Genomic DNA, 9,139 nt, shown 5'->3' with positions numbered 1-9,139 from the left:
TTTTTTGCTGTAATTGAGCATCTCAGAGCTGGCACTGCGGGAAGATTTGCTACTAAAATCTAAGGGTAGGAGAAATGCTGTTAAAGATTTCACGTGGAACTGGGCTGTGGAACTTGGTGTTTCAGCATGCATAAAGAGGTCCAAAAAGCATCGCATGTATTCATGAAGGATAGCTGCTGCTAAGTGCTAAACCGCAGCAGCCCAAGTACAGCCTCTGACTCAGGAAATGTTTTGGTATGGTCTCGTCGCAGGCTGGGAAGGCACATGGAGGAGGATTGCATTGCACACCCAGAAATTGGCTTGGAACAACCCCCAGGGGAGTAACGTGTGGTCTGGTGCACTCGTTGTCAGCATCTGCACACACCAGCTCATCGTACGCCTCTTGCCCGGTTAAGCAAATCCCCAGCTGCTTAGCGGTCATCTCCAGACTGTGAAGTTTAATATTGCTGTCTGGGTCTTTGGGGAATAAGTAGAAAACATCGGGAAATGCTGCAGGCAGGGAGAGGACAGCGGGTTAAACGGGACGGAGGGAGGCACTACCTATATTATATTCATTTGGAAACAATGAACTAAAACCACTGAGGATTTGGGGCTGGGATTGGGGCAGGTTGTTCCTTACTGCCAGTGGCAAAGTGTCTACCTCTAAACAGCTACCGAGGGTGCAGGGGAGTTGGGGAATCTGGGCAGAGGAAGGGTGAGCCTGTATTTAACGTGAGGTGCTGGGTGAGGTGCTTGGTTTCAGTTATCTCTGTCAAAATGCGTATTGCTGCTTCCTTCCATCACTGGGTCCCCAAGTCCTTGGGATAGGGGACTGTCCCTTACTTTGTGTACTCTGGTTGTTGTCTCAGGAGGATCAGGCAATGCTGCAGGACCAAGCTAAAGGTCAAACCACTCCTAGCCATGCTGACGACGTGATTCCAGGGGGCAAGCCCATGACAGGGTGACATTACCTTTCTGTTGTTTCCTTGTCACGTTCTTTGCTGCTTTGCACTCAGTTCTCTGCTGAGGGATGCGTGAGAGGTCCCTGCCACACACAGAATAATAAAGGGAGATGGACAGACTGACAACTGAGAGTCACGCGCTGACAAGAGACCAACTGATACGCAGCTCCTGCTGATGGAGCTGGAGCAAGCTGTGCAGGCACCAGTCCTTCTCCCAGCCCTACGGGCCAGTGCTGGAAGGACTGCCAGAGCAGAGCTCACCACCCAGCTCCATGCTCACAAAGATGGAAGTGAAACACTGCAGAGCAGGTCACGTTAACTGCTCAGGGCTGCACCGAAATGATAATGGGATCTTCACTGCCTTCCCCAGTTCAGACCAGCTTGGACAGAGGGCAAGTGTGGCCCCCCTGGTGTGTGCAGGGAAGTAGAAACGTCAGCCAGGAGGAGACAGCTCTGGAAACCTCCCTTGGGCACACTGCAATGCTGGGTGGACCAAGCTCTGTGACCCCGTGCTCAGGAGCCCGGCCCAATCCACCACCGGTGGCTCACATGTTTCTTCTCTAGGTTGATAATGCCAAGATGCACAGCACTGTGAGTGTGAAGGTGATCATGTAAGAGGCCATGGACAGCAGCAGTTCCACACACCCAGTTTCCACCTTCATGCTCACCTGGTTGTCTCCCTTGGGAGGGGTTTTATCACCCTCTTCTTTGGCAGAGGCTTTGACGTCGCGCTGGTTTTGGGAACACAGCCAGGAGAAGGAGCAACTTTTTCTGGATGTGGAAAGACAAGTAAGTGCAGAGTCTCATGGGCTTCCCTCCAGGCAGGACTCCATTGCAGCCACCACCAGGAGGAGAGATGGAAGGACCCGGCAATGTCGCTTGTCCCTGTTTTGTGCTACTGCAGCATTAACTCACTGTCTCATCCTGTTTGTGGGCAGCAGGCCATCCAGCAATGTAAATCCTGTGCCCTCCCATCATTCCCCCTCCTCTGCTACAGCATTTTTCCTATGGCTAATTCAAATCTCCTCTTCTTGCCACTTAAGCCTCTGATTGCCTACCCCACCTGCCGTGGATGTGGAGGGCAGTTTTTTCCCCTCCCTGTTCCCTTCCCTCCAGAGCAGCCAGCCCCCGGGACAGCAGGGAGCTGTGAGGCAAACCCATGGAGGTGGCCCTTCATGGAGACACTGGTTTTCCTTTCTCTACCCCTTGAACATGGTGCCTCATGGTAGCCAAAGCCTGACAAGTCACAGGGGGGGATTAACATCACACCAACCTCTCTTACAGAACCTGGTTTGGCTGGTGGACGCGAGGCCACACAATTGTGTTCACAGCACGGCCAGGCTGTCACCCCTGCAGCACTGTGACCCAGCACGAGGGTCCCACGGTGTGCATGGCTAAAGACCCAGGCTCAGTTCCTGTTGTCACCCCAGAAAATCTGTGAGACACTGAGCAAGGCGCTTAGGGCCAAGCCCAGACTTGTCCCAAAGGAGATCACAGAATCCCAGAATCCCAGACTGGCAGGAGTTGGAAGGGACCTCTGGGGATCACCCAGTCCCACCCCCCTGCTCAAGCAGGCTCACCCAGAGCAGGGGGCACAGGACAGTGTCCAGGCAGGCTTTGAATATCTCCAGAGAAGGAGACTCCACAGCCCCCCTGGGCAGCCTGGGCCAGGGCTCGGTCACCCTCCAAGTCAAGAAGTTCTTCCTCACGTTCAACTGCAACCTCTTGTGCTTCAGTTTGTGCCCATTGCCCCTTGTCCTGGCACTGGGCACCACTGAGAAGAGTCTGGCTCTGTCCTCCAAGATGCCTGAGGCTTGGCTAGACAAAACCTCAACCAACCTGGTCTAGTGCTGGCAATAATTGGCTCTATGTGGGAAGCTGCTGTGGAGGCCTCCAGAGGCTCCTTCCCACCAACATTTCAACGATTCACTCACCATTCACTTTTGCCTCTCTCAGCTCCTCCGGGTTTGAATGGATCTGTGGGGTGGCCAGGATGGAGCCCTCACCGCTCACATCAACTTTGTCGTCTATGAAAATAAAAAAGCCCCACTGAGCATTGTTTTCCTTCTAAACATGGGTGTTTTAAGTACCATCCTAAACACATCAGCAAGGTGCTACCACCTTCTATGCACAGCCAGGAGATGGAGGGAGATGGGTTATATAAAAATAAGAGCAGTGTTAGTAACGTCTTTTGCCTTTCTGCAGCTCTGTTCTCCAGAGGATTTAAAATCTTTTCAGCCCGTTAGTGAGATGAACCTGTCCTGCATGCAGGGAGGGGCAGAGCCCTGCCATCACTGCGATGGGGGGGAAGCAGAGCGAGGTGAGGTGGCTTGGGGACAAATTGGGTCTTGAAAGAAGAAAGGAAACAGAAGCCAGAGGGCGTCAAAGTCAATCTTTGCCAGTCTCAAGCAGCCCATCCTATGTCTGTGATTTCCCACCCTTGTGCCTCTGGAGTTACGGCATGGAGCAAGGAGCGTGCCGAGAGCAGCGTCATGCTTTGATTTTTCCAGCAGCTTCATGTGTTAATCTCTGATGGCCCTGAACGGTATTAGGGTTTCTGTGAAATCTTAGGGAAATGTGTTCACCTGGAAAGTTGGACGGGGGACAGTGTGTTTGAATCCTCCACGAGAACTGGGAGTTTAACACAGTTTCTCCTGGTGCGCCGTACGCGGGAGCTTGGCTGCACAACCCGAGTGCCGTGACTGCCATGTGTCATTGCGTGTGTTAGGGAAGGCTAGTGAATATGGGAATTTGGGAATTTGTGTGGCCAGTCTGGCTTCGGTGAGTCTGCACATGGCTGTACTGAGCCCCGCAGTGAAGTTTTGGAAACCTGCTCCAGCTGCTGGCGTGTCTCTGGCTCTCCCTGCACAGCTTCACCACTTTTGCAGTTCATGAAGAGAGGTGGCCCTGGAGTTTTCTTCTGAAGGACTCTGCCTAATCCCCTTTGCTGTCATCTGGTAGCAACTTGGGTTCTGGAGCTCTTGCTCGCCTTCCCCCAGGGCGGTTGCTGGACTGTCCCCACCGCCTTCATGGGTTCCCTCGGATTCACCCTCCCGTCAGCCGCGGAGGGAGAGCGGAGCTCGGCATCCATGGGACTAACAGACCCCAGAGCTCAGTGGGGACGGGGGGCTGGGGCTGGGCTCAGCAGCAGCTGCTGCGCAAGCTAGGGGCTTTCCCAAAGCGATGGTTAGAGCTGTCTCCCTTCCCAGTGGAGGCAGGATGGAGGCCTTGGGCAAGGTCACACATTGGAAAAAGGGAAAGTCGAAAGCAGAAGCGCTGGGGCTTGCTTCTCTACAGCCGGGAGTCCAGACGGGCTTCACTGGGCACAATCCCCCCTCAGAGCATGAGGCCTCTGTGGCAATCGGGGGTACGAGCCCCAGTGTATGAGACCCTGCTGAGACAGGGGAGGAGGATTTTACTGCTAGCGGAGCAGTGGAGCCCCTCACCACCAGAACTTCCCTCCAGGTTTACCCCTCGTGAGTGGGAACGTTATTTTAAGGGGATCAATTACCTCGTGTAGCTTCTGTGTTAACATCGCTTCCTCATCGTCTGACAAGCGCCAGTACAGGCATGCAGGGGGCTTTTAACTAATCTGTTGCTTTCCAGAGATTTCTAGGCTTCCTCCAAGGAAAAAGACCTCATACCAACCCATACCTCCCACGTATCCTAAGGCTTCCAGCTTCTCCTTGCTGGTCAGCTGGACCTCGCTGGCTGTGGAGCCCAGGATGGAGTCAAGGTCCTGGGTGCCACCTTTGTACCCTAAGGTAGGGCCCGGGCAGTTTTTGAATGGAGCAGGGCGTCTCGCCAGCAGCAGGGACTGGCTCTCCAGGGAGATTTCAGGCCTTGGCAATGACAGCAGAGGGGCAGCCAGAGAGACACCATCTGCAGCAGCAAGACTTGGCACCTCCTGCGGCTCTGGGGTCAAGTGGGTCTCCACCGTGGCCAGGTCAGAGCCCAGATTATCCACAGTGGCTGTGTTGTCTGTAACAAGAAAGTGTTGGAAACCTCCTCTGCATGCTGGCAACCAGCACAGAGATACTTGGCAAAAAAAGGTTTTTAATAGTAATAATAATAGAGGCTCCTTTGCCTTTCACCTACCCTTTCCATCTCAGGATCTAAAGGACTGTAGCCACAATAATGCAGTGAAACTCCCTCCCCCCAGGCGGGTGGGATGCTGAGGCCAAGAAAGATTAAATTCCCTCTCCACGGCCATTCATCACCCATCACCTCCCGCCATGCTGCACCATGTGTAACACGCTCCAGACGCAGCCCCCTTCTCCTTTGATACGCTGAGGGACGGCATTTATATCTTGCTGAGACACACAAGAGTTCACACTATGCTCCCTGTGCCAAATAATGCAAAGCAAAAATTCAACACAAGATTAAAGAGAAGGGAGAAATGGAGAGAATTTAACCTCTGCTGAGGGCACGGCGTATCCCAAGCCAGCTGTGAGCCAAGCACGAGCTGCAGAGACCCAGCAGCCTCCCCGTGCGCCTCTTGCTGGGTTGCTGGCTGCAAGGGGCCATGGAAGAGCAGGGTGCAAGGAGGAAAATATCGGTCCCCACCTCTGGTGTGTCCTAGGGCTTCCTGCAGCTCCTCACTGGCTAAGGGGACCTCCACAGTGCCCACGTTGGAGTCCATCTCCTGGATGTCAACCGTGTCGCCTGCGGTATGGGAGAAGATGGAGCTTGGTCAATGTTTGAGGAAGGAGAGCCCAAACTACAGACATGAGTTTGTGGGGAGACATTTGGCTGCAGCTTTAAATGTTTCACCAAAAAGGCAGTTTGCAACACTGAGAACTCTCATAACTGCAAAAGATTTGGTCCTTTTAGAGAATCTCCCCCAAAACTGCTTCCCAAACCAGGGCTTTTTGGTCAGATGTAGGCTGGAGGTCCAAGCTTTACCCAGAACATGGCACGCTTTCATCCCAGGTGAACCCTGACTCCTTTACTGCCCTGGAGCTCCTATAATGGATAAATCCCAGACCAACCCAGTCTGATCTCTCACTTGACCCAGCTTCAAGCAAGAGGCTGAACAAGAGGCCTCCTGAGATCCCTTCCAATCTGAATTATTCTGTGATTTTTATGCCCTGGGAAATCTCAACACTTTGGTTGTTTTTTTTTTTTTTATTCCAGCTCTTTCTCCTCTTTTTCCTCAAGTCTTAAGCTTTTTGCCTAGCAGATGCTCCAGAACCTGCACAATCCCAGAGTGCCGATATACTCACCATCCACAGCCACGTCCTCCAGTGCCTCCTGGTGATTCTGGTCTGGTAAGTGGGTTTCCTCTGGGGCTAGGTGAGAACACAGCTCTCCAACATCAACCTGCTTCCCTAGAATCAATGGGGAGAGGTCTTTCAGTTCAGAAAGTTTCCTAGAGCCTGGAAAACACAGTTCTGGGTTGTGAATGGGACAGAGCGCACCTCAAACCATCTCCTAGCTGCATCAGGAGGCGCTTTGCTCATTGTTGGACTTATTAACAGACATCAGAAGGAGTTGATGTATTAATGGGCTCCAAGAAGAGGGAGCACTTCAGCGCTTTCAGGAATAAAAGTAGCATTAAAAAAACCCGGCCTGAAGCGTTGCTGCAGCAGCTGTGTCTGTGGGATGGTTGCAGGATGTCCCCGCTCTCTGGAAACATCCATGGGGGAAATTTCCCTGGGGATCCCTGTCCATAGTGGGAGATGATCAGAAAGCAGCACAAAAAGGTGGAAAGCATCCGACCGGGCGTGTACAGACATCACCATCTAGTGGTCCCTAACACCAACAGCCTCAACGCAGCCCAAAATTTGCAGGTTCAGGAGGGCTGGAGTTTCTACCGCTTGCAAATGGCTTCTCCCAGGGAGCTGAGAGCACCCACCACCTCCACCCAGGAGGTACCTCTGGCTGCTCACATTCCTTTATGCTGGCCAGCACAGCGACGCAGCCCTGATTTTGGGGGGAGAAAGCCACTCCAGACTCCCAGCAGCTGGGCCTCATGTTCATGGGCCTGATCCTGCAAGCAGTCGTGCCCACTGGCATCAAGGAGCAAGGAGCTTAGCTAAACGTGGGTCTTGTCTCATCCCACAGCTCACTGGGAAATGGAGACCTGCCTGAACTGCGCACATGGCATCACTGTTTTCTCCAGTGTGCTGGAGTCATGGAGGCGGGACAGAGGATTTCAGAGGCGTGTGATGGAGCAAACCCAGCTGAACTGGATGGGGAGGAGCAGGGGTTACCTTCCAGCTCCAGCACAGCCTGTTCCTGCTCCTTGCTGTCCAGGTTGATGCACAGGCTGGACATGCTCTTCCTACCAAGGGAGCAGACGGACACGTGTGAGACGCCCCTGCCCAGCACCTCTCCCTCTGCCTTGGGGGTGCAGATCACCCTGTGGGGACACCCAGGGGTGGGACTGGCTCAACCCCAGCCAGCCCCTGCGTTACCTGTCCTGAGGTGTGATGGCCGCCTCAAGTGGGCTGGGGGCTCTGTGCTGCAATGCCTGGCTGCAGCTCTCCCTGGCACTGCAGGGCCTCGAGGCTTGCCACTGCAGCTGATCCTGGCCGTCACTTATGCACTTGCTTTTCTTCTTCTTCTTCTTCTTCTTTTTCTTGCCCCACGGCTGCCCTTCCTTCAGTAACACCTCAAAGGAAGAGGGGGTCTGGGGCAAGGAGCACCCATGCCATCAAACACTGTCCAAGTATGGGTTAAGCCCAGGGAGGGGAACGGGAGGGACCTGGCAGCCGCCATCTGGGAGGCTCTGGGAGGGTCCAGTCCTCCATCTCCAGAACGTCCCCCAGGTCCTGCACAGGAGTCTACCCCAGGCTGGGCCACATCAGGGTGCTCAGAGCTGAACAAATCCATCTCCACACCAAATCCTTGCCTGAGCTTCCCGAAGATATGGACATGCAGCCCCTGGCATGACCCAGCTGCATCCTGGGGGGCTGAGGGCTGTGTGTGTGGGTGATGGGCACATGTTTTTGGGGTGTGGGCAAGCTTCCAAAAGAATTCATGTGAATGTATGCAGGGGCAGTGCTGCCCACCCTCACCTGCGTTGCTTTATCTGCCTTTGGCACGTCCTTCCTGCACACCGCCTGCCTGGGTGGATACGTCTTGGCCATCAGTACCATGCACCACGAGGAAGCCCCCCTGCAATGTCAGCACCATTCTCCATTACCCTCCCCTTCCTGTCCTGCAGCTTTTTCTGCCTTGAGGACAAGTGGGGAACATGAGGACCCCGAAACATGGGCAAATATGGGCTCCCCCCATCCAAGGAGGCAACCCCTTGCTCACTTGGAGGTCCTGCTGGACGTGGATTTCTTGCTGGATGTGGATTTCTTGCTGGACATGGATTTCTTGCTGGACATGGAGGTCCCGTTGGATGAGGACACCCTCCTGGGGGCCGATGGGGCTCTGGAGCAAGCAGATGTGTCCTGACTCTCTGCTGAGCCACTTTGTGGTGGCTGCTGCTGAGCCTCGGTGGCTGCAGGGCCATGGGGTTTTGTTGGCTTGCAGGGCTCCATCCCCTCCTCATCCAGGCCCTGCTGTGAACAGGGGCACTTGCAGGACCTCGCTGACACCCAGGGGTCTCACACCCAGCCGGGGCCGTGGCTCAGGGCACGGCTGGGAAGGATGCGACCCAGGACTCTGTGTCTGTGGTAGGGCAGGAGGTGACTTCAGTGCCAGGGGCTGTCTAGCAAGAGGGTTCTGCAGAGCAGGGCCCCCCTGCAGCACCCCACATCCTCCCGCCCTGCTCCAGGGACCCTGAAGCTGATTCACCCTCTGGGTGACTGCCCCAGTGGCCTTGGGTGCACCTAGGCGGTGCAGGGCAGTCCCCAAGCTCGCTGCAGAGTGTCACCTCTCTGCCCCTGGCAAGCGTTGAGCTGGGACGGGGTCCAAGAGGGTCTCTAAGGCACCGGTGGCACAGGGCTGGGGACAACATCCAGGGCCTGAGTACAGCTGTGCCCCCATCCCTCCGGCCGCTGCTTTTTGGGCCCTGCGCCGTGCCCATAGCCCCGAGCAGGATCAGCCCTGGTGCAGGCTGGATGCATCCCAGGGGCAGGACTCTTGCTGGATGGGCTCAGTGGGGAGCATAGGGCAGGCTCCAAGTTTGGATGACCCTGGGGGTGGGGGTGGGGGGGTGGCTGCCCTGAACTGTGGGCTGGCACCGCACCCCTACGGCACCACCAGCGCTGCAGCATCTCCGAGCGGGGGCCCAAACCGCG

Source organism: Egretta garzetta, unplaced genomic scaffold (assembly GCF_000687185.1).
Source record: "Egretta garzetta isolate BGI_Z169 unplaced genomic scaffold, ASM68718v1 scaffold100, whole genome shotgun sequence".
NCBI lineage: Eukaryota > Metazoa > Chordata > Aves > Pelecaniformes > Ardeidae > Egretta > Egretta garzetta.
This window is presented reverse-complemented; position numbering follows the sequence as displayed.